The following is a 14,241-nucleotide window of genomic DNA, read 5'->3' as shown; positions in this document are numbered from 1 at the left end:
TGATTATATCTGTTGTTGTTTATTTTAATTGATGTTTTTAAATATCTATTGTTTTTAGACTCCTGAGGCAGGCCTTCTGGCCGAAACACAGTTGTCTGTGTCGAGTCATTTAATAAAGTGGTTCTTTAAATTTATCTCCCATTCTCCTGGAGTCATTGGTCCATTTCCCACTCCTCTTTTGTGCTGTTATATTTACGTGGGAGCTAGTGTTCATCCACTTAGGTGGATCACTCCTTCTCGTTTCGGACCGGACCATGACTTCCCGGACATGGGAACACACACTATGTTATAGTGAGGAATATGTTAACAATTTACTACAACAACAAGAAGAAGAAGATGAACCTTCCCAACCTAATTCTACTATTATGGACTTATGGCTAGAAATTATACAGTTAAAGAAAAATGTTATCAGGAATGATATGCATTTTCAAAGCTAAAAGAATCCCTAGAGGACTCAGAATGATAAAAGCACCAACCATGTTTTTAGATGATCAATCTTTCTTAGATAAGTGGTGCTGTATACTAAACAAATGTAGTTTAGACCTTATGATTCTATTAGCCGAAACATCTAAACAAAAAAGTACCAAATTAGAAGAAGTTTTAGAAACCAAAATTAATAATATCTACTCTGCAGATCCAAATCATGAACAAATTTCCCAAGATGTTGACCACAAGATGTCCAGATTTAGAAATGAAATTAAAGAAACCAAAAATCATAAATTCTCAAGAGATGAGTTGGATTATAAGAGAGGTAATGTATATCCTTTTGCGAAAGCTAGGGTTTATCATCATAGAGATAAAAATAATAGAATATCTTACAGGAACAATTATATAGTTCCCTCAGATGATATAACAATACATAAGAATAAGAACAGTTACTCAGTTCCATCTGACGGTACTAGAAGAGAAAGTTTGCCCACTACATCAGGATTTCAGAAAAAAGTGGCATCCAACGAACAGAGACGAAAAAGAATTAGGAGTGAATCAGATGATGAATTCACATCACCCATCTGTAGTCCTACGGGAATACCTAATTTTCAACAACCATCGAAGAATGACATCCATGAATCTTACCTACCAACAGATGAAAGTTGCCCATCATCAGAAAATGTACAAGGTGACCACACACGTATTTTTTTAGAGAGACTGTGGACCAAAGATACAGAATTCAAGAAGTCAAGGACAATGTCCAACTCCAGGAGCACGTATCACCAATCCAAAGAGAGAGAATACCCAAATCAATATCAAACCAACTACAGTTTCCCCCAAAGAGGCAGGGGCAGGGGCAGGGGCAGACCCAGGGGATCGTCCTATCACCAGGACTATCCACTGAACTATCAGGATCATTCATATCAAGTAGGGAGATTTCACTATCAAAACCAGAAGAGAACACACCCACACGATTAGTAAATAATCAGCCATTAGAGAAGCTGATCCCAATTTTCAATCTCTCTAGTAAGGCATTGACCAATATAGAAAAAGATGTTTTACAAAAAGGACTGTCGTTTGTACCTACGGTCAAATACAATGCTTTCCAAACAAGGGTTGACCTATTTAAATTCAATCGTAAACTACAAATTATTCAAGCTTTTTCTAATACCACAATTTCATCTAGCGATATGTCTATAGTGAAAAAAACTTCCACCTGGATCCCTCCTGGCCCAGTTAACCCTCTTATCCAAGCTTTTTCTACATGTGTTGAAAATGATGTCCGCCAACTCGAAAAGAAAAAACATCTACGCTACTACAATACCACCAGAGTAGAACAAGAAGCGATTGCACAATTAGGACGTAATCAAGAAATAGTTATTAAACCAGCTGACAAGGGAGGCGGGATCGTGGTGATGAATAGACATCAATACGTAAGCGAGGTCCTACGTCAACTATCTGATTTGGAATTTTATGTGCCTCTAGACAAGGATCCTACTCCAGACCTCCAAGAAGATATTAAAGAACTAATAAATATATCCTCACGGATGGGTTTTCTGACGAAGAAAGAAAAAGAATTTCTACAAGTCAAGCATCCAGTCATTCCTACTATTTACATGTTACCTAAAATCCATAAGTCTCTAGAGAATCCACCGGGTAGGCCCATTGTATCAGGGAATGGATCTGTTCTAGAACCATTATCAATATTTGTAGACTTCTTCCTTCGACCCTTCGTCCCTCAGATTCCCTCATATGTTCGTGACAGTACTGACATGATTAACATACTAGAAAATTATGAAGGTACTTTGACAGACACAATTATGGTCACGTTGGATATTGAATCACTGTACACGAATATACCTCAGATAGAAGCATTACAAATTATAGAATCAACTCTTCTTAAAAGAACTACGCATAAAAGGATTCCAAATCATCTCATTCTAACATGTGCGACTTTAGCACTTACTAAAAATTACTTTTCATTCCAGAACACTTTTTATCAACAAGTTAAAGGGACTGCCATGGGGTCCACCATGGCTCCCGATTTGGCCAATCTGTACGTAGGAGACTTTGAAAAACAACATCTCACTGCATGTCGCTTCTCAGAACATATTAAAATATATAAAAGATATATCGATGATATTTTCATCCTGTGGCATGGTAGTATAAAATCTTTGCAACAATTCTACACTTGGCTCAATTCACGAGACCCTAATCTCAAATTCAAAATGGAGTATAATGAAGGACAAGTCCACTTTTTAGATCTCAATATCTCAAAAGGCACATATTTTTTTCAGACATCCATTTATAGGAAACCCACCGATAGAAATGTCTTTTTGCATTACACCAGCTATCATAACCCATCTTTGAAACAAAACCTACCACTCAGCCAATTTTTGAGATTACGCAGGATTTGCTCTAGCTTTGAAGATTTCAACACGCAGGCAGAACAACTAAGCAAGAGATTCTCCAGCAGGGGTTATCCTGAAAAATGTATCAAGGACGGGTATACCAAAGCACTCTCAAAAGATAGGTCTGCTCTACTACAATCCACCATGCACAGAGAGAAACCGGACATTGTATGCACTTTACGATATTCCCATTTGGCAAAAGATATACAGAGATCAATAAGACGGAATTGGCATATTTTAGATAATTTAGACTGTTTTAAAGACCAAAATTTAGTTGTGGCCTATTCAAGAAATAGAAATCTTAAAGAACATCTTATACCATCCTGTTTGCCAGAAAGAAGAGAACCTCTAATTCATCATGGTCACCGACCCTGTGGTAAATGTAGTGTATGCAAACACTCTATGGACACGTCTGTTTTTTTGCATCCCACAACCCTTCAGACCTTCCATCTACGTCATACTTCAGATTGCAATACTGCATGTGTTATTTATATTATACAATGCCCGTGCCTCAAGCTATATATTGGAAAGACCGTTAGAGCAATAAAAACAAGACTGATAGAACACCGCAGTTGTATCAATAGAAAAATTGAGAGTGCTCCTTTGGTCTCCCATTGGCTTACTGCCAACCATGATATTTCTGATCTTAAGTTCCTGGTTTTTAGAACTTTACAAATCAATAAGAGAGGTGGAAATATAGATGTTCTACTTCTGAGAGAGGAACAAAAATTGATTTTTGAATTAAAAACCCTCGCGCCTGAAGGACTTAATAGTGAATTGGATCTCTCTGTCTATTTATAAAATTTTATAATAATTCTCTCACCTCTATAATATTCAGGTATGATGTACATAAAAACATCCCATCAATAGAGAAGTTATTATTTTTTATGTATTATTTATTATTTTTTATGTCTCTTTCAGATCAAAATAGACTACTAAATATTTTATACTGATGCACTGTTCTAATCTTATATATATGTACGTGCATGTTTCTGTGCATGCATGTGTATATATATACAGATATGTATTTGCATTATTTTGCACTTTTGCACGTACATACGTTGATGACAAAATGTTTTTGTAAACCCATTCCGCACATATATATATATATATTTTGTCTAGATTATTATTATTATTTTATTTTATTATTAATTTTTAATAAAAAAAAATTTTTCTATTACAGATATATTAATCCATGTCTTTATGTATGAAGATGTGGGGATAAATATGTATATGTACCCTAATTAATTGACCCTTTTAATATCAGTAGATTTATTTTTATTGCATATGCTCGTATGCATAGACACTTACACTGCAACATTTACATTAGTATTTCTTTTTTTCTTTTTTCATTGATCAAACCTCCTTTTTCTCAAACACATAGAAATTTCGCTCTTCAACCATTCTAATCTATACTTCCCTCAAAATATTTTTTACCCTTACAAGTTCAGAGCACTTTGCTCTTTTCATTAACATAGCTTTAATCTTTGCTTTACTTTCAAATCTTGTTCATCCAATGTGTCATTTAACATTTACAGCGTTCTTCTATGATAAGATACATCGTTCGTTAATAATGACACTCCCTTTCCTTATGACAACGTTCGTTTATTCGACACGTCATTTTCACGTCCTTTCCCTACTTACACTCACTATTGGATTACCCTTATACTAATCCTCTGCTTTTTGGACACCCTGATTGAGTACCTTCTCTGTCAATCTATTACATCGAATATCACATGATCATGACTCATCCAATAGCGCACTTACATGATCATGACTCACCCGTAACGCGCTTACGTAATACGTCTTCCTTCCCCCGTTTTTTTGGCGCCAAACACAACATTTAAAGTATATGGTTTTTCCCATAGTCATTACAAGTACGTATATCGAGACGCTGCGCCAACAGAATATTACAAAGGTCTTTCTCAAGGTAAATATATATTTTTTCCTTTTGTTCGCTCATGGAAGATACTCAGGGCGATATGAGTAACTGCTAATATTTTTCCTTTTCTATCTTTTTTTCTTTTTTCTTTTTCTTTCGTTCGCCTATGTAAGACATTTAGAGTGTCATATGGCAGTGCCTATATATATATATAAAAAATTTTTCGCATACTTTGATTGTGCTCATTTTTTAGCTTGAAGTTGGTTATAGTCATTGATTTTGCGGTCTTATTTGGCTGTTCCGTTTGTACCGTGAACGCCGTGAGAAGGTACAAACATTACTCAGTTGCATTACTGCGCATACCTTTTTTATTTAAATCACCAACACAGTGTAGTGCAAACACTGTGTATACTTTACTGCCCTACAGTACCCGATTAACACTGTGCATATTTTTCTCTCTCTTCTCTCCCCTATATTTCCTGATTTACGGTGTAAAGTCCTGTGGACCCCTTTTTGGTCTCAACATCATACATACTTTTCTGCTCTATATTTTCCGTTTCATAACGGAAGATCCCGTGGACACATCTTTAAAGTACGATATATTTTCTGCTGTAACCTGAGTTGGAGTAATGTCGTTTTCTCCTTTCTTTCCTTTTTTCTGTATAGACTATTCGACCTCAAGTTTTCACTTGAGAATACAAGGATCACCAAGGTCGGTCTTTATATATATTTTTCTCATAGAAACACCTTTTTTTCATAGAAACACCTGATCTCATCATTTTCCTATATGCTCATTGCATTCCATACTCTCTGCAATTACTGATCTTATACCCTCTCTTTAAATGTGCTTTGAACATGGCCATATATACATATATGTATAAAAAAAATTTTTAATAAGTAAATACCCTCAGTATACATATATATATATTTCTTTAATCTTCTATTTTCTTTAACTTTCTATTTTTTGATCTTTCAGTTTGATTTAAAGATACATATACATATAATATGTATATATATGTGTGTATGCATGTATATGTGTGTGTATGTATGTATATTTATGTACACATATATTCCTGACTTTATTTGTCTTAATCATAGATTTATATGTGTGCACACTAATGAAATATAATATGAAAGCATGTTCTGCTTTTTATTTGTTATACTATATTATATGTGTATATATATGTACCTTTTACTACATTTTATATCTCTTGATTAGATTATACAGATTCATATTGTTTTATCACTCTGTATTATTTATATTTATATGATATCATGTTTTTTCTTTTTATTACATTATTTTTCGATTATATTTTTTGATTATATCTGTTGTTGTTTATTTTAATTGATGTTTTTAAATATCTATTGTTTTTAGACTCCTGAGGCAGGCCTTCTGGCCGAAACACAGTTGTCTGTGTCGAGTCATTTAATAAAGTGGTTCTTTAAATTTATCTCCCATTCTCCTGGAGTCATTGGTCCATTTCCCACTCCTCTTTTGTGCTCTAGCCTAAGCTGCATGCCAATCACACCCAGTGAAAAGACAGAACAGTGAAATCTTATGAGTTTCAGTGAAAATCTTGGGATTCTTCAGTGGACTTCAGTTAATAAAGTCTCAGTGCATTTACTCAAAGCATCAAATGTGTGGTGACAGAGAAATGCTATCATCAGTTTAAATGCAAGTAAGCCGTCAGGCAGAATAAGAGCATTTCTATTGCCTCGGGAAACTCTCAGCTGTGAACGAAATCATAGTGAACTACAGGGAATAGTTTGGAACAATTGCATTGCCTTAAAAACAGTAGTAAATTAAAAATGAATTATGTAAAATCAGAATCCTGCAATAGTAAACATTGTACATGGCTGCCCCCAGAAAATCTCCAGAGCGGCACCTGGCTATTCCAGGATCAAAAGTTTAGCTATTTGACAGAGAGTGCTTAGCTCAAGCTGCATATATAGGGGTCTGTTTACTAAGCCGTGCTAGCGGCTTCCAGTGGCATTGCTGAGACAGCCCATTCAAAGTGAATGGGCTGTCTCAGCACCGGGGGCGTAGCCAGATCTCGGAGGGAGGGGGGGTCCAGAACCCAAGGTAGGGGGAGGCACATTTTAGCCTGCTTCCCCCAGCCGCCGACCCCCCCCCCCCCCCGCCACTTAAAGGAACGTGCTGGACATCAGGACTCACAGCACAGATCAGCGAAGTGAGCGAACGCGCTGGAAACTGGTGCCGAAGACTAAGGCTGACGGGGGCTGGGGACCCATGCCAGCAAAGGTACCTTGTGGCAGCGGGGGGAGGGGTTGAAAGTGGCGGGGGAGGGTCGGCAGGAAGGGGGTCGAAAGTGGAGGGGGCCCGGACTAAATCTGTGGGGGCCCATGCCCCCATGGCTAGGTTTACCATAATGTCCGGATTTACTACTACTACTACTACTACTTATCATTTCTATAGCGCTACAAGGCATACGCAGCGCTGTACACCATACACAAAAGAAAGTCCCTGCTCAAAGAGCTTACAATCTAGATAAGACAGGTAAACAGACAGAACAATTAAGGGTAGGGGAAAGAGGTGAGGATAAAGGATAAAGACAGGTAAACAGACAGAACAATTAAGGGTAGGGAATAAAGAGGTGAGGATAAAGGACAGGGCAAGTGAGTTAGGAGTCAAATGCAGTGGTAAAGAGGTGGATTTTGAGTTTGGACTTGAAAACGGCCAAAGACGGGGCTAGACGTATAAGCTCGGGAAGTCTATTCCAGGCGTGAGGTGCAGCAAGATAAAAGGAACAGAGTCTTGAATTAGCAGTAGAGGAGAAAGGGACAGATAAGAGAGATTTATCTACAGAACGGAGTACTCGAGAGGGGACGTAGGGGGAGACAAGAGTGGAGAGGTACTGGAGAGCGGCAGAGTGAATGCACTTATAGGTCAATAGGAGAAGTTTGAATTGAATACGGAAATGGATAGGGAGCCAGTGAAGTGACTTAAGGAGAGGGCTAATGTGGGCATAGCGACTTTGGCGGAAAATGAGTCACGCAGCAGAGTTTTGGATTGATTGAAGAGGAGAGAGATGGCTAAGAGGGAGGCCGATGAGAAGTAGGCTACAATAATCAAGACGAGAGGTGATAAGAGTGTGGATAAGGGTTCTGGTAGAGTGCTCAGAGATGAAGGGATGGATTTTGTGGATGTTATAGAGAAAGAAATGATAGGTTTTGGCAATCTGCTGAATGTGGGCAGAGAAGGAGAGAGAGGAGTCAAAGATGACCCCAAGGTTATGAGCTGATGAGACAGGGAGAATGAGAGTGCCATCCACCAAAATAGAGAAAGGGGGAAGAGGGGAGGTAGGTTTAGGGGGAAAGATGAGAAGCTCAGTTTTGGCCATGTTAAGTTTCAGATGTCATTGAGACATCCAGGCAGCAATATCAGACAGGCAGGCTGAGACATTGGTCTGGATGCTGGTTGAGATTTCAGGGGTAGAGAGGTAGATTTGGAAGTCATCAGCATAGAGATGGTATTGAAAGCCATGGGATGATATTAGAGAGCCAAGGGAAGAAGTATAGATGGAGAACAGGAGACGACCGAGAACAGAACCCTGAGGTACACCGATTGGTAGAGGGATAGAAGTGGAAGAGGATCCACCAGAGTGTACACTAAAGGTGTGAAGCAAGAGGTAGGAGGAGAACCAGGAAAGAAAAGAGCCCTGGAATCCAAATGAAAACAGCGTATCAAGGAGTAGGCTGTGATCAAGAGTGTCAAAAGCAGCGGATAGATCGAGAAGGATGAGGATAGGATAGAGACCTTTGGATTTGGCCAGGAACAGGTCATTGGAAACTTTTGTAAGTGCAGTTTCAGTTGAATGAAGAGGGCGAAAGCCAGATTGGAGAGGGTCAAGAACAGTATGAGATGAGAGAAAGCCAAGACAGCGGCGGTGAACAGTGCGTTCAAGTAACCTGGACATGTCCTCTTTTGAGAGACTTCAACTCTCGGTGGCCATTTTGAATCGGCGCCGAGATCACCAACAGGAAGGATGCGTGCAGGGCAGCGCTCCGGGCAGGAAAGAGGGGGCTCTTTCCTGCCCTGAAGAGGTCACTAGACCACCAGGGCAGTAGTAAGGTAAGGGGAGGGGGGTGACGGGGTGTGTGACAGGAGGGAGGGGAAAATGTGACAGCAGGGGGCGGAGCGAGGGCGTGAAAGTTTGCAGGGCATGTGTCCTCCTTTTGGGGGGGACAAAATATGGTAACCCTACCCATGGCCCCACCTAGCTATGCCCCTGCTCAGCACTAGTGCACAGCCAGCCACACTAGCAGCTTAGTAAACCCCAGCGATAATTATTTAAGTACATGGGTGCTTTGAAAATACACCTCAGACTGTGCACTAGCATAGGAAGGAGCTACTGCACATCCCCCATCTTTGCTCTAGCTACAAACAAGGTAATCATTTGAGCACAAACCCAAGGCACACTAACTGACAGCAAAAGATATTCAGGAAAAAAAAAAAAAAAGGATTACCTTACAGAAACTTCCTAGCTCCCCTCATTCTCAGCTCAGTGCTACCAGGTCTAAGCAAAAAAAAAATAAATAAAAATTCTGGCACAGAGCTAAGGTTCACAGTCACTGCAGAGGGTGTTCCAAGAGAAGAAAAAAAGGTGAAAAGGGGGATTTATATTTACCAGTTCAAGAAATGGCAGGTTCTATTGTGTCAGACAGTGAAGTAAATTGAGCAGACTGAACAAAATGTTCAAGCCAACCTAGATGATGCTGGGAACATAGATGAGAATGGACAGTCTACTAGTTTAAAAGGAACACACAAGCTTACACTGGGTTCTTGTCTTCTGCACATATTTCTATTCTTTTTATCCAGAAGACAGAGCAGAGATGCCAAGAGTGGCCCATCCTAAAGATTTACCACCGCTATGCTGGAGATTTAAAGCTAATGAGTGAAAATTTTCTCATGAGTTCCAGCTATGTCTAACACTAGTTCAGGTAGATGTACATTTTACTATTGTTATGTTGTTAACAAAATTGTAAATTTTACGTTAAACTGGACCTGCTGTACACTGCCTTGGGTGAATCCGTTCATAAAGGTGGTTATTAAATCCTAATAAATAAATTTGAAAAACTGATATATTCTAATCAATAAATAGAAAATAAAATTATTTTTTCTACCTTTGTCATCTGGTCATTTTATTTTTCTAATTGTGTTGGTCCCAGTCTCTGGTTTCTGTTTTCCTCTGATTTCTGTTAATTCTCTTTGCCATAGTCTCCTTGCCCATTTGACAGTTCTTCTCTCTCCACATCTACCATCCATCTTCTTTCTGCATCCCTGTCCAGCATCTTCCCTGTGTCCCTACCACTATCCCCCTGACACATTCAGTATCTCCCCTCTTGGTGTCCCTATTCTTGCCCTGTCCAGCATTGCCATTCTGTGTCCCTACCCCCATCATGTGTCCATAATCGCCCCTCTGTATCCCTATGCCCCCCACATGTCCAGCATCACCCCTCTGTGTCCTATTCCCACACATCTAGCATCACTCTTCTGTGTCCCTATCCTTCCCTATGTTCAGCTTCTCCCCTCACTCTTCCATTTCTCCCACACCACAACCCCTCTCCCCTTTTGAGGCCACCATGTCTCCATCTCTCTCCCTTCACTTCTGTCCCAGGTAGGGATCAGGAGGAAGGGAAGAGAGAGAGAGAAATGCTTTGGAAGGGAAGGGTGGGGGCATGGAGCCAATACATAGGAGGAGGACATTTCAATGTGTGAGCTGGAGAAGGGGGCGAAATGATGTGTCACATGCCTAATGTGTGTGTATCTTGGCATGTCTGACAGAACTCCATGTGGTGTTCTTTCTTTTTTTTATTTTTTTTCTATTTAGCAGTTCAGTTGAAATATTCTTCCTGGGACCTCTGGAAGAGAACCAAACTTCTGCCTTCTCTTCAGCATGACTCCAGGGGGAAGCTATACCTTCTTTCCTGCTGTGAACCTTTCCATGGTCAGACTTCTTTTATCTGGTCAGCAAGGTACTCTCCATTCTCTGTCACCTCCGTTTGCTGCTGCCTAAACCACTTCTATTTCACCTTCCTCTGAAGCTCTCCCTACTACTACTACTGTCTCTTTACTGCCGTTCACAGCCCAACTGCTGTTTCTTATAGCCATCCCCACAACTTTCTTTGCATAGGGCTACTGCTTCTTCCTGTGTCTTCCATGAGTCAGTACATCAAGCTCCATCTCTGGCCATATTCAAATGAAAGCTAAAAGTGCACCTTTTTTAGGCTGAAAGTGCACCTTTTTTAGGCTGCTTTTAATTCCTAACTCATGTTCACCTGTTCAGTACTCATGTCTGTAAGTAATTCCGTTATCCCTTATTTGTCCTGATTAGATTGTAAGCTCTCTAAAGCAGGGACTGTCTATTCATGTATAAGTGTACAGCACTGCATACGTCTAGTAACGCTATAGAAATGATAAAAAGTAGTAGAAGTAGTCTTTGGGATTCCGGAATCTTGCCACTCTTTGAGATTCCAGAATCTTGCTACTCTTTGGGATTCTGCACAGAATCTTGCTACTCTTTGGGATTCCGGAATCTTGCTTCTCTTTATCCTTATCCCTTATTTGTCCTGTTTGTCTGTCTTGATTAGATTGTAAGCTCTGTCGAGAAGGGACTGTCTCTTACATATTTAATGTACAGTGCTGCGTGCGCCAGTAGCGCTGTAGAAATGATTAATAGTAGTAGCAGTATTTTTGTCATATGTGCATGCAAAGGAGCGCAAAACCATGGGCAATCAGGTACAGAATTGACCCTTTTCAAATGATGTCTGTATTCAACAGTGCTGTTTTGATAGCACCGCTAAATATACTTCTAACTTGAGCCATCTAAGTTAGACATTTTGTTATACTGCTATTAGTGCGGCCCACTTGTCCATGTAACTTAGACATTTAGCAGCTGAACATTGCCACTTCAATGTATAAGAAGTCTAAATGATGTCACCTCCAGAATGCCCCAAATCCCGCCCCTTTTTTGGACAAGTAATTGTAGCCATATAACTTATACAATGAAAATTACCCGTTCAAGTGGCCTGGATTTCAAAATAGAGAGCACTTATGCCAGTGACCTTCACGTTTGAAGCAGGAGCCACACTGGCAAAAAGGCTTCGACTTGAGAACTGGGACCAGCACTGGATAAAGTAGATGGTGCTCGGAGCCCTGGGTGATATGGGGAGGGGGTCTCCTCTTGATGGACTGCTTAAGTATACTCAGAGCACTACGTGTAAATTAAACAATGTTTGATTCTCTAGAAACTCTCCCCCAGCTGGCATTGTCTTCCTCAACCCACATTTCATCTTACGTTTTCTTCCCCAATACTCACTCTCCCCCAACCCTATCTGAATCAGTCTCAACTCTCTCCAACCTCTCCTCTCAGTCAGCCACCACCATCCTGTCCCCAATCCCTCCAAGCTGGGTCTCTCCCTGGTTTGCTCATGCCCCTTAACCTTTCCCAGAGTCTTGACGCAGGTTCTGCCTCTGAGACAGGTTTTCTGTTGTCTTCCAGCATCATGTGGCTCCTGGTGAGCTTGATCCAAATGGTGTCCAAACATCTTCACTGTTTGCACAATCTTGCAAAACTAGCATGGGAGCTTGGATACTCTATAGTTCAAACTCACTAAGAACCACAGAGTCGTGAAGGAAAATAGAGCAGTTGTTTTGAAGACGGTGCCAGTATCAAGCCTCTGAACAAGGTAGGGGAATGACATTAACGTATGCAGTTGACCACACTGCCAAACACATGAGTGCTTTTGAATATTGACCACTAGGAAAAAAGGCCCGTTTCTCAGCGCAATGAAACGGGCGCTAGCAAGATTCTATAATGGTAGGGGCCCCCTCCCTCCGTCCCTCTGAGCTGCTTGCCTGCCTCCGTGTGACTGTCGGACGTTGTTCGTAGTTCGCTCTGTGTGGGGAGGGTTTTTTTTTTTTTGCTGCGCCTCCGTGCCTGTGCCGTTTCCGTTTCGGTCCTCGAGTGTCATTGCTCCGCCCTCGACGTCATCACGTTTTGACGCGAGGGCGGTGCAGACACTCAGGGGCACACCGGATATCTCGGGCGCCTCAACTTCCGTGGAGGCTTCATTAGAACGTTGGGGTTGCCTTTTATATAGAGAGATAATATTGACTACAACATTTACATCCCTATTTATAAATGCTTAGTTTGCAATAAAGGCAGAAAATGCATGATAACAGTGTGAGTAGATGTAGGTCTGGATGAGTTAAAAGTAAAGAATTGCAAAAGTAATAGGAATATGTTTAGAATAAGAGTAGACAAGAATATTTCACATTATTTACATGTGAAACGGACAGATGAACCAGAGCATGATATCTACATTTTAACCATCTCAAGAGTTGCAAAGAATGGAAGGAGAAAGAATGATAGATAAAAGAATTAAGCATTGAACTTCATTCCCACTTCCAGACATAAGCGTGTGGTTGACTTATACTTGGTCAAAGGGCAGATGTAGGCAGACACACATGGGGAAAAAAAACTTTTTTGGTGTCGTTCTTCATTGGGTTTTGAAGGTAATCTTTTCTGTCATCCATCACCAATAGTACTATACTATTAACAACAGCAAAGACATTTTATAACCACAGTTGTCAGAAGTAAGTACCTCAGTCAGGGCGAGGCAGAATCTTCGACTTTTATTACTGTCATAATTTTATTTTTAGATGATGCTGGCTGGGTTATGCAAACATTGATAATTCAATAAATGGATGCAGAAACCACTAACACCGCTCAGATGTGTGCAATAAGTAAGGGAGTTCCCCAAGCTCCCCAGAGCTCACAGTTTTGGCAGGAAGAAAGAAGTATATCTGACGCAGGAGGACGGGAGTAGCGCAGGAAGGATTTGCTGGTAGACCGTGTAGAAGTTGTGTTGACTTTCCAGGAGATATGTAGAGAGGGGTGGTAGCCCTGTTAGTCCACTCTTAAAGGTAATCAATAGAAATCAAACAAAATTAAAACATGGAAAAGAAAATAAGATGATACCTTTTTTATTGGACATAACGTAATACATTTCTTGATTAGCTTTCGAAGGTTGCCCTTCTTCCTCAGATCGGAAATAAGCAAATGTGCTAGCTGACAGTGTATATAAGTGAAAACATTCAAGCATTACTATGACAGTAAAATAGATACCATTGGAGATTCTACATGGAATGTTGCTACTATTGGAGATTCTACATGGAATGTTGCTATACCACTAGCAACATTCCATGTAGAAGGCTACGCAGGCTTCTGTTTCTGTGAGTCTGACGTCCTGCACATACGTGCAGGACGTCAGACTCACAGAAGCAGAAGCCTGCGCGGCCACGTTGGTGATCTACAAGGGCCGACTTCTACATGGAATGTTGCTAGTGGAATAGCAACATTCCATGTAGAATCTATAGAAATCAAACAAAATAAAACATGGAAAAGAAAATAAGATGATACCTTTTTTATTGGACATAACTTAATAAATTTCTTGATTGGTTTTTGAAGGTTCTTAGGAGATATGTAGAATGCC

The sequence above is a fragment of the Microcaecilia unicolor genome, chromosome 7, assembly GCF_901765095.1.
Source record: "Microcaecilia unicolor chromosome 7, aMicUni1.1, whole genome shotgun sequence".
NCBI classification, from domain to species: domain Eukaryota; kingdom Metazoa; phylum Chordata; class Amphibia; order Gymnophiona; family Siphonopidae; genus Microcaecilia; species Microcaecilia unicolor.
Note: the sequence above shows the minus strand (reverse complement) of the source record.